We start from the raw sequence: 16,895 nt of genomic DNA, 5'->3' as shown, positions 1-16,895 counted from the left end.
TCATGCATCATGCTTGGTTGTGCATCATGTCTTGTCTATGTGTGGTGTGTTTACCATGTTGTGTGCTTCTTCTCGATAGTTCCCGTTTCGTTGCGATCGTGAGGATTCGTTCGTCTACGCTTGGTTTGTCTTCGTGGCTTAATCTTCTTCATGGACTTGTTCTTCTTCCTAGCGGGATTTCAGGCAAGATGACCGTCACCTTGGATCTCATTACTATCATTGCTATGCTAGTTGCTTCGTTCTATCGCCATGCTGCGCTTCCTATCATTTGTTCTTCAAGCCTCCCAAATTGCCATGTCAGCCTCTAACCTTTTCACCCTTCCTAGCAACCCGTTGTTTGGCTATGTTACCGCTTTTGCTCAGCCCCTCTTATAGCGTTGTTAGTTGCAGGTGAAGTTGAAGATTGCTCCATGGTGGACAGGATTGTGTTGGGATATCACAATATCTCTTATTTAATTAATGCATCTATATACTTGGTAAAGGGAGGAAGACTCGGCCTTATGACTGGTGTTTTGTTCCACTCTTGTCGCCCTAGTTTCCGTCATACCGGTGTTATGTTCCTTGATTTTGCGTTCCTTACACAGTTGGGTGATTTATGGGAACCCCTTGACAGTTCGCTTTGAATAAAACTCCTCCAGCAAGGCCCAACCTTGGTTTTACCATTTGCCTCACCACCTCCTATACCCTTCCCTTGGGTCGGCCAACCCGAGGGTCATCTTTATTTTAGCCCCCCCCCCCGGGCGAGTGCTTCTCTAAGTGCTGGTCCGAACCGGGCAGACTGCAGGGCCACCTCGGGGCAACTCGAGGGCTGGTCTTACTCCTAGGCTGACCTATCTGGTGTTGCCCTGAGAACGAGATATGTGCAGCTCCTATTGGGATTGTCGGCACATCGGGCGGCTTTGCTGGTCTTGTTTTACCATTGTCGAAATGTCTTGTAAACTGGGATTCCGAGACTGATCGGGTCTTCCTGGGAGAAGGAATATCCTTCGTTGACCGTGAGAGCTTGTGATGGGCTAAGTTGGGACAGCCCTGCAGGGTATAAACTTTCGAGAGCCGTGCCCGTGGTTATGTGGCAGATGGGAATTTGTTAATGTTCGGTTGTAGATAACTTGACACCAGATTCGAATTAAAATGCATCAACCGCGTGTGTAGCTGTGATGGTCTCTTTTCGGAGGAGTCCGGGAAGTGAACACGGTTTTGGGTTATGTTTGACGTAAGTAGGAGTTCAGGATCACTTCTTGATCATTGCTAACTTCACGACTGTTCTGTTTGCTCTCTTCTCGCTCTTATTTGCGTATGTTAGCCACCATACTTGCTTAGCCGCTGCTGCAACCTCCCACTTTACTCTTCCTTTCCCATTAAGCTTTGCTAGTCTTGATACCCATGATAATGGGATTGCTGAGTCCTCGTGGCTCACAGATTACTACAACAACAGTTGCAGGTACAGGTTATGCGATGATCATGACGCGGGAGCGATGTTTGATTGTTTTGGAGTTCTTCTTCTACTTCTTCTTTGATAAGGGGATAGGTTCCAGGTCGGCAGCCTGGGCTAGCAGGGTGGATGCTGTTTGAGTTTCTGTTTGTGTTTCATCCGTAGTCGGATGGTGCTCTTATGTAAGACGATGTTGTATTCGTGTGTCATTGTATTCCTCTTGTATGTATCCCCATCTATTATGTAATGTTGATGTAATGATATCCACCTTGCAAAAGCATTTCAATATGCGGTTATATCCTTGGTGGGACCTTTGAGTCTCTTTAGGATAGTATCGCATATTGGGCGTGAAAACATCTCCTGGAGAAAGTGCATTTGGATGACATACTTGAGGTGCTCTCTGGTGGGTGCGACAAGCAGCACACCAGCACCGGCACCTTGCAGCGAAAAAGCCCCATCAAAGTACATGATCCAATTGTGGATCGTTTCTTTGCCGGGGAGAGTGGTCTCCTGTACCTCTTCATCGGGCATCGAGGTCCATTCTGCAACAAACTCCGCCAAGACTCTGCTTTGAATCGTCGAGGTGCTTTCAAACTTTAAACCGAAACTCGACAGCTCCAGGGCCCATTCCACGATTCTCCCCATTGCATCTAGGTTATGCAATATCCGTTGCAACGGGAGGCGGGTGACCACGGCGATCTTGTGCGCTTGGAAGTAATAACGCAGCTTCCTCGAGGCCATAAGGAGGCTGAAGAGGAACTTTTGCACACCTGAGTACCTCGACCTAGCCCCCTGCAAGAGGGAGCCGACGAAGTAAACTTGGCGCTGCACCATTTTCTTCTTCTGCGCCACTTCACCTGGTCGCGTGGGCCCTGTCGCGTTGGCATAAACCTCCACCGGGGACTCAGTCTTGCCGGTACGAAGCCCTGCCGGGGAGGGTTCCGGCTCGCGATCCGTTGGGTCTGCCGCTGCCGCTTCCTCTTTGTCGACCTCTCTCTGCGCCAGCAGTGCGGTGCTAACCACCTGATTCATTTCCGCTAGGTATAGTAGCAACGGTTCTTGTGGTTTGGGCGCAACCAGCACTGAGGTAGAGGAAAGGTACTTCTTCAAGTCCTGCAGCGCTGCCTCGGCCTCCGGGGTCCACTCCATTGGGCCCGTCTTCTTCAAGATCTTGAAAAAGGGAAGGGCACGCTCCGCGGACTTGGAGATGAACCTGCTCATGGCGGAAATGCAGCCAGTGAGCCAACACACGTCTTTAATCCATTAGGTGCCTCAATCTGCTCGATGGCCTTGATCTTATCTGGGTTTGCGTCAATCCCGCGCTGCGACACAAAGAACCCGAGAAGCTTGCCTGACGGGACACCGAAGACACACTTCTCAAGGTTCAACTTGAGATTGATCTCGCGCAGGTTCGCAAATCTCTCCTCCAGATCTTGCACGAGTGTTGCTTTGTCCTTGGTTTTGACCACTATATCATCCATATAAGCTTCCATATTTCTATGTAGCCGGGGCTCAAAACCAATTTGGACTGCTCTTGCAAAGTTTGAGCCAGCACTCTTCAACCCGAAAGGCATCCGTAAAAAGCTATACATACCACATGGGGTGATGAATGTTGTCTTCTCCTCGTCTTCTTTGGTCATGAAGATCTGGTGGTACCCTGAGTAGGCGTCGAGGAAGGATAACAGGTCACACCCGGCCGTGGAGTCAACAATCTGGTCGATGCACAGTAATGGGAAGGGATCCTTTGGACAAGCTTTATTGATGTCTGTGTAATCAATACACAGTCTCCACTTCCCGTTTGCCTTGCGCACCACTACCGGGTTGGTCAACCATGTCGGATGGAGTACCCCTCTTACCAAGCCCGCCACCTCTAGTTTCATGATCTCCTCCGTGATGAACTCCTGCCTCTCCAGAGCTTGCTTCTCGACCTTCTGCTTGACGGGCCATGCATGAGGACAGACAACAAGATGGTGCTCAATCACTTCCCTGGGAACACCGGGGATGTCGGAGGCTTGCCATGCAAACACATCGACATTCACCTGCAGGAAAGTGACGAGCTCGCTTTCCTATTTGCCATCGAGGGTGGAGCTTATGGTAAAAGCTCCCCCCACACCATCCTCCTTGACGGACACCTTCTTGGTCTCTGGTGGTGCAGCTCTGGACTTCTTGCTCTTGCCGGTGGAGCTCTCTGGCACAACCTCAACGGGAGCGCAACACCCTGAAGAGGTGCGCTTGCCGGAGTGGGTGTGAGGGGTCTCGCCGGTCTTTTTCCCTCCCAGGACTCCGTCGGCAGGAGCGGGTGCCTTGGCGGCAGCTGCTGCAACCGCTTCCTGGTAGAGTTGGTTGGCGCAAATCAACGCATCTTTCTTGTCAGAGGGGACGGTGATGATGTTCATCGGCCTGGGCATCTTCAGCGTGTTGTAGGCGTAATGTGAAGCCGCCATGAACTTGGCTAGTGTCAGGCGCCCGAGGATCCCGTTGTAGGGCAAGGGGATCTCGGCTACATCAAAGACAATCCTCTCCGTCCTGTAGTTCAGCTCGCCTCCGAACGTCATGGGCAGCGTGACCTTTCCCTTTGGTGGGCTCCTCCCTGGGTTGACCCCTTGGAACGTGCCTGTCTCCTTGATGTCTCAATCAGGGTTCTACAGCCTCTTGATCACAACAGGCGAGATCAAGTTCAGATCGGCCCCGCCATCAACCAGCATCTTTGTCACCTTTAGGTTGCGGATCGTTGGTGAAACCAACAATGGCAAGCACTGGATGGTCCTCGGTGTCGAAGATGATAGTCGTGCTGGACCACTTCAGCGGCTTCCGTGCGTCGAACTACAGCTCCACCGCTGTGATCTCACGCGCCCACTGCTTGAGCCTGTGGTGGTATGTATGCAGCAAGGCGCCACCATCGACGCACATGGCCTCTATGGATTTATGGAACTCGTGGTCGCCGGACTCATCGTTGTCGTCATAATCATCGTCTTCCTGCTGATTATCTTTGCCGTGATGGCCTCCTTGGCCACCACACTTCTTGCCGGATCCCTCGGCACCCTCTTGGCCCTTCTCCTTGTCCCACTGCTCATACTCGGCTTTCTACTTCTCAGCGAGCAGCTCCACTTGCCGGCAGTTCTGGAGGTCATGGCCCTTGGTGTGGGGGATCTTGCAATACTGCTTGTCAGAGCCCCCTGGCTTGTCGGCAGCCGCCAAGGCCCGGCAAGAAACACACCCGGCAACCTCCGTGCTGGGGTCACTCGCCTTGGTCTTCTTAGTGGCGCCGGTGTCATTGGACCCCTCGACAGCAAGCACAGTCTTGCCCTTGCGCTTCCTATTATGGCACCGACCCTTCTTTGCTGGGGTGGCGATACCATCCATGGAGTCAGTTTCCGCGCCGGCGTCTTCGCCTGGGTACTTCCTTCCTTCTTCAGCGCGAGCGCATCGATCAGCCAGAACATAAAGCTCGGCCACATCCTTGACCTTGTTCATCGCCATCTCCTCATGCATCTTGTGATTGTGCACATTCTGATGGAATGCAGTGATCACAGCGGCAGGATGCACGTCGGGGATGTTGTACTGCACTCGGCTGAACCTTTGGATGTACTTATGCAAGTTTTCTTCTTCCTTCTGGGGGATGATGTGCAAGTCGCTCGCCTGGCCATGAGCTTGGTGGCCTCCAGTAAAGGCGCCAACAAACTCATGACACAGATCCGCCCAAGAAGAAATGGAGTCCACTGGCAAGTGCATCAACCATGACATAACATTGGGCTTGAGTGCCAACGGGAAGTAATTGGCAATCACCTTATCATCACAGGCCCCAACAACTTGCATCGCGATGGTGTAGATGCTGAGGAACTCCGACGAGTTAGTCTTGCCGTTGTACTTCTCGCCAATGTCGGGCTTGAACGTGCGGTGGGAGAGCCACTGGAACTGCCGCAACTCACTGGTGAAGGCCGGACAACCCACCTTGTAGGGTAGGCCACCGTAGCCTCCCGGTGCTGGGTGGTCCGTAGTGGGCCCTGCCCGCCTGTCCGACTGGTGGCGCATGTCACGTCGGCGCTCGATGGTGGTTCGAGCGTCTTCATGAACTCGCTCCCGCAGAACTTGACGCTGGTCGCGGTGGGTTTGCGGGTTGGACGATGCTATGGAGATATCATCATGAGCATCGTCACGACGGGCTGACACCCGCGGTGGCCGGTGTGGAGGAGGGGAGTGCATCGTGGCCGCATCGCCTCCGGCCCGACCTCTGCTGGCTTGCGGTGGCTCGACGTAGTGACGACCTACGGGTTCTGTCGGCCGCAACTCGTCATTGTTAGCGATGCCGACGAGGCTCCGAACGGTGGCCCTCCATTCGTCACGCTTCTCCGCAGTGGGAGGAAAGTCGAGGAGCAGTTGCGCGCGTGCCAGGGCTTCTGCTGGCATGGGCGGCGGCGAAAACTGTGTGGACCGCGATGCGATTCGACTTCTAACCGCATTAGAAGGAGCCCCATCACGGCCCTGCAGCCGTCCGCTACCTCCGCGAGCACCTCGGTGCGCATGCTGGCCCTCCTCACCATGTGAAGGGCGCATGGGACTCTTCCCAGGGCGGCACCCAGGGTCACCAACAGGGCGGTGATGCTCATCGCGCACGACCTGAGAAGAGCGCACCATGGGCACCGGTGTTGGCGTCTTGGAGGTCGCCGCGCCGCCATCTGGCGGCATGACGACGCTCCTCGAGGGACCCATGCCGCCCGCGGGAGGCCCGACTCCATCTCTGGAGCTCACGACGCGCGGCTCGTCGCCTGGCGTACGAACGGTGCCGCTCACCAGGCCTGGACTGTCAGGGCGATGTGGATGCTCGCGGGCCGCGCCACAGGTTCTCTCCGCAACTGTCCCGCTATCTGTCGGCACCGGTACTGGCAGTCCTGTCCCGGATGAACTGATCGCCATGGTCATTTTCTTATTAGGAGCCATGGCGATGGAGGACTGCTGGGCCAACTACTAGACTAGATTCTCACAATTGCGTGCCCCCTACCTGGCGCACCAAAGATGTCGATGGGAAACGACACCTATGGGATCACAAGGATCCCTTCTACGGTTGTTGGGGCACGGGGTTGTGAGAAGAGTAGGATTAGCAATCGGCATAAGGATCGTTTACCCAGGTTCAGGCCGCGAGGATGCGTAAAACCCTAGTCCTGCTTTGGTGGATGTATTGAGTGTTCTTGAGCTCTTAAACTAGCTATGGTCGCTGCGTGGTTCAAAAGAGCCGAATCCCTCTCCAGTACGCCATGTGCCTCCTTTTATAGTCGAAAGGGGCTGCCATAGTGGCACACAGGAGGTGGAAAGGCCTACAGTGCTATGAGATTCCCTCGCATTACAGGAAAAGACGCATTTAATGCGTAGCTTAGGTGTCCTCTTGCTTTAGTGGGGACAGGAGCAAGGCCCGTCCCATCCGTCTGCTCCTCCTCGCTTCGACACGCGCCCTAGCCAGCGATGCATGCGGTGCCATGTAGGCAGGAAAGCAGCTGAGGGGGCGCCGTGGTGGAGCCGTTGTGAAGATCTACATGCCGCCACGCAGACGCGTGCTGAGTTGGCCTGGAAGCCGCATGTTGCCACGCAGGTGCCTGCCCAGCTAGTTGAGCTGGCACCTGCATGTGAACGGTGGTGGAGACTTGGTTGGTGCGGGCCTGGCTGCGGCCCCGCTGATGCCCTTGGCAAGGGCCTTGCCGTGGCGTGCTGCTGTCCCCGGCAAGGATCTTGCCAGGGGTCTTGTGGGTTTCCTTGGCTAAGGTCTCGCCAAGGATCGCCGTCTTCTGATCCTCATCTGATCTCATATGTTCTTTGTCTTCACAAAGATCTGCATGTCACCATGGAGGTGCCTCCCGAGCCCTGGCCCAACGTGGTTGATGGTGTTGGAGACCGTGGGTTCGAGGGTGGCTTACTCCGCTGGTGTGGGCGAGCTGCCCCGGCAAGGGTCTTGCCAAGGCCGCGGAGGCTGCCCCGGCAAGGGTTTTGCCGGGGGAACCTGCTTCGCCCATTTGCTCTCTGTGGTCTCGGCCTTTGGCATTGTCTTATTTATCTTGGACTTTGGTTTTGCCTCGGTTCACCTTCCCCGCCTTGCCGCTCGTGGTGATGGCGCGTGGCCCTGACTGCCCGCGCACAAGTAAAGGGGTACAAAAGATGTGCCCCTACTTTTGTACACCGACAATATTGGACTGTATCTCCGGTGGGGGATGTCAGGACAACGCCTGCCCCCAAACCAGCTAGCATCTTAGAGCCGTCGAAGTGCATGATCCAATTGGAGCACGCGCCGTATTCTTTAGGGAGTTTGGCTTCGGTCCATTCGGCGACGAAGTCAGCCAGTACTTGCGACTTACTGGCTCGCTGTGGTTTGTATATTATGTCGAACGGGGGGAGCTCGATAGCCCATTTAGCAATCCGGCCCGTGGCATCGCGGTTATTTATTATATCGTTGAGTGGTACTTTGGAGGCCACCGTGATTGAACACTCTTGAAAGTAGTGTCGTAGTTTCCAGGATGCCATGAAGACCGCGTATGCTATCTTTTGATAATGTGGGTACCGAGACTTGCATGGAGTGAGGACAGTAGATACATAGTATACATGCTTTTGAAGCGGGAACTTATGTTCGTCCGTCTCTCGTTCGACGACGAGCACTGCGCTTACAACCTGGTGTGTCGCAGCTATATATAACAGCATGGGTTCACCAATGTTTGGTGCGACCAGGATTGGATTGCTGGCCAAGAGGGCCTTTATTTCTTCTAGTACGGCCGTAGCTGCATCCGTCCACTCAAAGTGTTCGGTGTGTTGAAGAAGGTGATAGAGAGGTAGTGCCTTTTCTCCCAATCGGGAGATAAAGTGGCTTAAAGCCGCCACGCATCCAATTAATTTCTGGATTTGCTTGAGGTTTGTTGGGGTAGCCAACTGTGACAAAGCTCGAATTTTAGCCGGATTTGCTTCAATTCCTCTATTGGAAACGATGAAGCCCAGGAGCTTTCCGGCAGGAACACCGAAAACACATTTTTCCGGATTGAGCTTGATGTCATATGTTCGGAGGTTGTCGAACGTGAGCCTCAAGTCGTCTATGAGCGATTCGACGTGTCTGGTCTTGATGACCACGTCGTCTATGTATGCTTCAACTGTTTTGCTGATTTGTTTTTCCAAGCATGTCTGAATCATGAGTTGATAGGTTGCTCCAGCATTTTTGAGCCCGAAAGGCATGGTGTTGAAACAGAAAGGGCCATATGGCGTGATGAATGCCGTTGCGGCTTGATCGGACTCCGCCATCTTGATTTGATGGTATCCGGAGTATGCGTCGAGGAAGCACAGTAAGTCGTGTCCTGCAGTGGCGTCGATGATTTGATCGATGTGGGGGAGAGGGAAGGGATCCTTGGGGCAAGCCTTATTAAGGTCCTTGAAATCGACACATAGGTGCCAGGATTTGTCCTTCTTTGGTACCATCACGAGGTTTGCTAGCCAGTTCCGGTGTTTTATTTCTCTGATGAATCCGGCTTTGAGTAACTTGGCTAGCTCCTCTCCCATGGCTTGCCGTTTAGGTTCGGAAAAGCGCCAAAGAGTCTGCTTGACCGGCTTGTATCCCTTCAATATGTTTAGGCTATGCTCGGCCAGCCTGTGTCGGATGCCTGGCATGTCTGAAGGGTGCCAGGCGAAGATGTCCCAATTCTCACGCAAGAACTCTCGCAATGCAGCATCGATTGTTGGGTTCAGCTATGCCCCGATGGATTTAAGTCCAAACCCTGACCCGATCTGAGACCCAGGGGCAGAGGAGCTTCCGAGCTTGGCAGTTCGGGCTCCGGGATGTTGCCCAATTTTCCTAGCCTGCTGTCCAATTGTAGGTTCGGAGGTTGGGCCATGTCCTCCTGTAGACGGTATCCGGACATAATTCGTCCTCAAAATAGCAGAAGAATCGCTGCATTATTCCTCCACCACCGCTATATGATGGGTGACCGGCGGAGAGTTAATCTCCCTTTGGTCAGGTTTAAGCCCGATCCGATCATAGTCCGTAGCGACTCCCAGGGAGGCAATGTGATCCAAGAGCTCGTTCAGGGAGGAGAGCTCCATTGGATCCATCTGCTCCGTGAATTCCGAGATGACGTTGTCGGCGTTCTGGGAACGGGGGTCCCCAGACTTGCCTGCCTGCGGCCTACGGCGTGGCTCAAGGGGCGGCCCAGCACGACCCATCTTCATCAACACGAGCTCAAGACCCTCGCGAGGGGCCAAGCCTCGCGGGGTGGACGACAGGAAGCTTCCTCAGGCACGGCCTCGTCAGGCTGGCTCACGAGTAGGCAGAGAGATCAAGGCGGGGTACCTCACGAGGTGCCCATGATGCAAGCCATGACGACCAAGGGCGCCAGGCGGGCGCCAGCCCGCACAGTGTCCTCCTTTCGTCTTTGGTGTAAAGGGAGCAAGCGCATGCGAGAGCATCAAGCAAAGGCGTCCGTTTCGGTGCAACAAGATCAAGACCGTCGCAACGGCAAGAAGGAAGTCATTGTGGAGCCCAAGCTGGCGTTACCACCAGAGCCTTTGACAGGTGAGGACCAACTTTAGTCAGGATAAGTGTACTGGATGTTCCCCTTCAAAATGGCCAATTGTTGGCGCCCTTCCCGCTCAATATTTGGGAAAAGGCCCAGGGCCTTTGCCTATAAATAGGACTAGCCACCCACAAGGTATGGTATGATCTTGAAACCAGCAGAAAGAGCAACTGAACTCCCCCTAGCAGTTCATCGCACCAGCCAAGAACAGACCCTCGCGAGGTTGTTCTTCCTTGTATTGTTCATCATCAGCCCAAGAGGCAATCCACCACACCACAAAATAGAGTAGGGTATTACACCACAATGGTGGCCCGAACTATTATAAACCCTGTGTCTCTTTTGTTGTTCCTTTCATAGCTTAGATCCTAGCGAGGCGGCGAGGTGCAGGTAGGGAGAGGGTGAAATCTCCATGCGCACCCCAGTGTTCGAACCTAGAGGGTCTGTCGGAACCCGAAATCCGACATTTGGCGCGCCAGGTAGGGGTGCGCCGGAATTCGTCTTCCGCCGCCCTATTCTTCACTGACCATCACATCCATGTCAGATGCTCGTTGGGCCCATGCCGAGCATCGAGCCGCTCTCGCTTCCCGCGTCGCCCAGACGGCCCCCATCGGCGGCCGCCCCCGCCGTTCCCCATCGCCTGCCGTCAACGCCGCCACCGGCCCGGCGGGGAACGAGCAGCAAGCATCGTCCCAGCATCCGTCCATGAGGCGAGACGGCCGCATTGCTACTCCCTCACCCGCCCCAGTTGGTTCTTCGTCCCGCGCACTCCGCGCGCCCATGGAGACTCAAGCTACGCTCATCGCGGCAAACGAGCTCCTGTGCTACCTCTTAGTCGACGACGTCTACGAAGAGTGGCTCGACCGCGTCGCCGAGCTCGTCCGCGCCGCAGGGGGCTCCCTCGCGCCGTCCTTCTCGCTGCATCGCGCCCTGCCCTGCACGGGTGATGAAGCTCCGAGGGCGCCTCAGCCGCCTCCCCCTCAAGAAGGCGCCCTGGCCCCAAGGCGCGTGGCCCCTGGGCGGAACCCACTCCGTCCGGTGCCAGTGCAGCAAGAGCGGAGTTGCCAAGAGGTCCCTCGCCCCCAAGAAGCTGCCCGAGTGCTCCCTGCTCCGGCCCGTCACGACCACGCTCCTGTTCCAGCACGCCAAGACCCCGCACTGCTCCCAGCTGCAGCGCATGGGGACCCGCAAGACCAAGCTCTTCGTCACCAAAGGCCTCCCGTGGCCACAGCAGGCTGCCGCGCCTTCACCACCGAGCTGCGCAGCGTCGTGTGGCCCAACAAGTTCAAGCCAGACCTGCCTCCTCGCTACGACAGCATGGCCGACCCTGCAGAGTTCCTCCAGCTCTACGAGCTGGGCGTCGAAGCCGCCAACGGGACGAGAAGGTCATGGCGAACTGGTTTCCCATGGCACTCAAGGACGGGGCCCGCACCTGGCTCCTAAACCTGGCTCCTGGCACGATCTCCTCCTGGGACGAGATGCGCACCCGCTTCATCGCCAACTTCCAAGGTACTCGCGACCGGCCACCTGCCGTGAGCGACATGCACCGCATCAAGCAGCAACCAGGGGAGACCCTGTAGAAGTACATCCAGCGCTTCAACAACGCACGCCTCAAGATTCCCAAGGTGACTGAGGAGGCCATCATCTCAGCCTTCTCCGACGGTGTGCGTGACGTCAAGATGAAGGAGGAGCTGGCGATGCATGAGGATCTGTGCACTTCCTTGGAGCTGTTCAACTTGGCGACCAAGTTCGCCAGGGCTGAGGAAGGGCGCCTTTCCCTCCTCGAGCTGCCAGCCCCAGACCCAGAAAAGAAGAAATCCAAGGCCAAGGACGTGAAGCGCAAGGGGGCTGCTGTGCTCGCGACAGAACCAGACACCAAGCGGGGCAGAGATCAGCCCGAGTCTTCCAAGGGCAGCCGGTACTGTGTGTACCAGGGCCTCCACACCCACAATACCAACGAATGTCAAGAGCTCCGAGCCGTGCGAGAAGGGAGGACCGGCCGACGCCCCGACTACAATGATCGAGGCTACGGCCGAGGAGAAGGAAGGAACGCAGGACGCTGGGAAGACCACGGCCCTTGCCAAGGGTGGCGCGACCCACCTCGCGAGGATTGCTGGCAGGATCAGCCTCGTGAGGGAGACTGGAGGGGTCAGCCTCGCGAGGATCATCCGCAAGGAAACACAGGCCTCCCTCCTCTGCCGCCGCAGCCAAGGAGAAAAGAGGACCATCATCAGGACGAGGGGGCTGGGGGCTTCCAGGAGCCGTGCGTGATCGCCTGCATCCTGGGCGGAGCTCAAGCCCCAGCCTCTCAATGCATCTTCAAGCAGTTCGCCCGCGAAGTGAATGCAGTCCTCCTGAAGCTCGAAGCCATGCGCCCTCTCAGGTGGTCAGCGTGCGCCATCACGTTCAACTCAGCGGATCAGCTCAAGTGCGCGGCCATAGCCGGAGTCCTCCCAATGCTTTGCTCCCCAATCATTAGCAACGTGCAAGTCACCAGGACACTCATCGACGGTGGGGCAGGGCTCAACGTCCTGTCCGTAGAGACATTCAACAATCTCCAAGTGCCTTACAATCTGCTTCAGCCAACCAAGCCTTTCTCCGGAGTCACCGATGGCTCCACGGTTCCGATTGGGCAGGTCCACCTCCCTGTCACCTTCAGGGCGCGTGACAACTACCGCACCGAGCTCATCGACTTTGACATCGCTCACATTCGCCCGCCATACAACGCCATCCTCGGGTACCCAGCTCTCGCCAAGTTCTTGGCCATGACTCATCACGGCTACAACGTCCTCAAGATGCCAGGAAGCGGCGGAGTCATCACGGTGCCTTGTGAAGAAAGAGACATAGTGTGCTCCCTGGAGCGAGCTTCTCAGGCCGCATCACTTGAAGACCCAGATCGCGGGTGCGGGAGGTTCCCTGAGACCGCTCCCAAGAAGAAGAAGACATTGCCAGGCCCGACCCCTTAGGAGGCAGGCCCCTCAAGGTCTGCGCCTGCTCAAGGGGCACCTCCTTCTGTCGCATAGGAAGGCGCGCCCGGCGCCCTCCTCAAGCAAGGCTCGGGGCCTCCCTCCTGGAGGGCCACCAACCTTGCTAAGGTCACGAGGGAGGCGCTTGGGCACTACTTGGAGGCGTGTTTCAAAGCACATTTCCCTCAGGAAGGAGCAAGGCAAGGAGGGCCAAACCCTCAGGAGTTCGTTAGTCAGATCACGCAAGAGTTGCAGGAGTCAAGAGTCATGAGTGGCAGCCACCGCTTACCCGCCGCAGCTCCCCATCCAGGTGAGGATGGTGGGCTGCGCGTCTGCATCGACATCCCAGGGCTCAACCGAGCCGCCTCTCAGGAGCGCTTCTGGCCCTCACGCGTGGGGCGCTGGGAAGGCCCACCTCACAGCTACATTCGCATGCCCTACGGCTAGCCGAACGCGGCCGCCACGTACCAGCGCCTCATGGGGAGAATCCTGGAGGCTCAGGAGGCCAGGCGTTCCGCAGTCCTGGCGGAGATGGAGATGGTCCACGAGGAGCCACCAGCGCCTCCGGAACCTCCCGAGGCTCCTGGGCCTGGGGGCTCGTGAAGATCGGCTTCCGCAGCCCACGACGTCCGCTACTTCAACACCCCTTCTTCTTCAACGCTGTCAGGTGACATCCTTCAAGTTTTGTTTCCAGCTGGGAGCGCCCCCCAGGGCTGCATTATTCCCAGGCCGCGTGGGTCCGTCCCTGCGGCATGTATCCCCTTTTTACTTTATGTTCCTAGCTTACTTTGTTGGGGGCGCCCTTCGGGTTGCATCATCCCCAAGTCGCTCGGGCTAGACCCACCGATGTCTGCCTTCCCTGCATCTATCTAAATGAACTCGCTTCTTCGTGATTAACGTGCTTGACCTAGTTTCCCACTCAACTGACACCAACCGATGGAGCTGCTCCCCAACGGCACGATGCTTGCGCATGGGTCCGTCCCTGCAACGCCGAAAAACCTGAATGGCTGAGCTCTGGCCGCGGCAGCCCCGCACAACGCCACCTCGTCAGGCCTTCAGTGTCTCTTCACCTCTCCAAAGCAACCAACGGCTGACCACCGCTTGTCATAGCGGACTCTTGTTCTTCTTGTGGTGGGCCTGCAGGATCCCTTCAAGGAGCAGCGCCAGGTGAGGCCCTCAAGGCGTCTTCTTCACTCTCGTCCGCACGAACTGCTTGCACGTTAAAGGGGGGTACCTGAGCATCGCGACTCATAGGCTCCTACTGGATCTCCAGCCCTCACCCTCTAGCCTTGTCCACGGCATCGCGCCCTGGCATACCAGCGACGGCTGAGACCCGCTTGAGGGCCGGGACCCGAGGACGTAGAGAAAAAAGGGGAGCGAAGGCGAGAGGGAAGAGGCACGCGGGGACCTCGCCAGGCAACCCCTCGCCGGCTGATGCGCGGACCTAGCACCGCACCAGGAAGCGGTTCCTGACTCTCATGATAAGTCACCCTCCGGAAACACTAGCTATCGCAGCATCGTCCCCGCATCCAATGCAATCCCGTGATTAGCAACGTCGCGCTCCTTTCTCACCGAACGATGGCTGCTTGAGCGCTAAAGGGGACCTCCTGAGCATCGCGACTCAGGGGCTCTTACTGGACCCCGGGCCGCTCACCTCTTAGCCTTGACCACGGCATCACGACCTGGCATACCAGCGACGGCTGAAGCCTGCCTTGGGACCGGGACCTGTCGGCGCAGAGCACCAAGCCCTCGTGAGGTTCGAAAGGAAGAACTAGGCTAAGATGGAATAAGCATCTCGCACTACTTCATGGCAAGGACTATATTAACAAACAGAACCACAGGCATCTTACAAGCCCCCATGGGGCGCACTTTCCGATTCCTCGCAAGGAACAGAGGGAACAGGTCCTAGAGAACACTAACTACACGTGCCTCCGCAAGAGACACCATCATCAACAGTGGGTCGTCAGGCACCGGCGCCAACCTCATCTAGATCAGAGGCGGCGGTGGCCTAACGAGCCCGTCCTGCTCCGAGAGCAGTGCAGGCTCGGGAGCTCGTAGCTGTTGTCGCTCGTCTCCGGAGTCGCAAAGAGCTCGGCGGAGTTGCTGGATCCTCCGGCGCCCCCACCGCCCGAGGATCCGCTGAGGGAGCGGACGGCGAGCCTGGTCCTCGCCGCGGCAGGGCCCCGACCACCTCTCTCAGGGCAGCACTCCAGCCGGCGTCCGTCCGCGTCGAAGACCGTGAAGAGCATCATGGAAGCGCTGTCATACTCCAGGTGGATCGTGAGGGAGCCCTCTTCCTGCAGACTCGGGCAATCTCGCCCCAGCCTCGAGTCATGAAGACTTTGCCCAGGGCGAAGACCGCGACCTCCGCTTCAGTCGCGAGGGTGTTGCAGCCGGCGTGCTGCAACCAGAGCTCCAAGTATCCTCCCTGCGGCATCACAAAAGCGAAGAAGGGCGGAAGGCGAATCCAAGACTGAGGAGGCATGGCGGCGTGGAGCACAAACTCTCGGGAGGAGCCCTCGGCATGAACTCCAGGAGGGACAACGCGCACCGCCGTGACCCGCCGGTGTCGGTGGCGGCAGCGTCCATGGCGCTCGACATCAACTCCTGCAGGGCCCTCAAGGTGGGCGTACAAGGGCAGCGGGAACCCTGGCGGCGGCCGCTCGCACCAAGGCCTCAACACCTCCTGCCAGGCGCCCTCACCTCGACAGCATAGGGCTAGCTGTTTCTTCGGCGGAAGCGGGTGGGGACCCTCTTGGGGAGCCTTTCCCTTCTCTTCCGCGGAGAACCGGCGGATCGGAGCCATTGCGGCAAGGTGGAGGAAGGATGGAAAAGAAGGAGAAGCAAGAAGAGATGGACTGGAAGGGCACGCGCCGTTCTGTACTTATAGCCGGAGGAGGCCAACCGCTGGTCTCCATGATCACATGTAATCATGACCCGCTTTGCATGCAGGGACTTGTCAATTCGTGCAGTCGCCGAGGCGTCATGGGGAAGCAGGGCTGCCCACGTCCAACCAACCGCCACACGACGCCCGAGGCCGCACGCTGTTAGGGCCCACGGTGCTTCGCACTTGCCCCTTCGCTTCTCTACTCAGCCAAGTCCAGGCGCGCCTTGGGCCCGGGGGCTACTGTCGGCGTTCTGGGAACGGGGGTCCCCAGACTTGCCTGCCTGCGGCCTGCTACGTGGCTCAAGGGGCGGCCCAGCACGGCCCATCTTCATCAGCACGAGCTCAAGACCCTCGCGAGGGGCCAAGCCTCGCGGGGTGGACAACAGGAAGCTTCCTCAGGCACGGCCTCGTCAGGCTGGCTCACGAGGAGGCGAAGAGATCAAGGCGTGGTACCTCACGAGGTGCCCATGACGCAAGCCATGACGACCAAGGGTGCCAGGCGGGCGCCAGCCCGCGCAGTGTCCTCCTTTCCTCTTTGGTGCAAAGGGAGCAAGCGCAGGCGAGAGCATCAAGCAAAGGCGTCCGTTTCAGTGCAACAAGACCAAGACCGTCGCAACGGCAGGAAGGAAGTCATTGTGGAGCCCAAGCCGGCATCACCACCAGAGCCTTTGACACGCGAGGACCAACTTTAGTCAGGATAAGTGTACTGGATGTTCCCCTTCAAAATGGCCAATTGTTGGCGCCCTTCCCGCTCAATATTTGCGAAGAGGCCCAAGGCCTTTGCCTATAAATAGGACTAGCTACCCACAAGGTAGGGTATGATCTTGAAACCAGCAGAAAGAGCAACTGAACTCCCCCTAGCAGTTCATCGCACCAGCCAAGAACAGACCCTCGCGAGGCTGTTCTTCCTTGTATTGTTCATCATCAGCCCAAGAGGCAATCCACCACACCACAAACTAGAGTAGGGTATTACACCACAATGGTGGACCGAACTAGTATAAACCATGTGTCTCTTGTGTTGTTCCTTTCATAGCTTAGATCATAGCGAGGCGGCGAGGTGCAGGTAGGTAGAGGGAGAA

This window comes from Triticum aestivum, chromosome 1B, assembly GCF_018294505.1.
Source record: "Triticum aestivum cultivar Chinese Spring chromosome 1B, IWGSC CS RefSeq v2.1, whole genome shotgun sequence".
In the NCBI taxonomy this organism is placed as follows: Eukaryota; Viridiplantae; Streptophyta; class Magnoliopsida; order Poales; family Poaceae; genus Triticum; species Triticum aestivum.
This window is presented reverse-complemented; position numbering follows the sequence as displayed.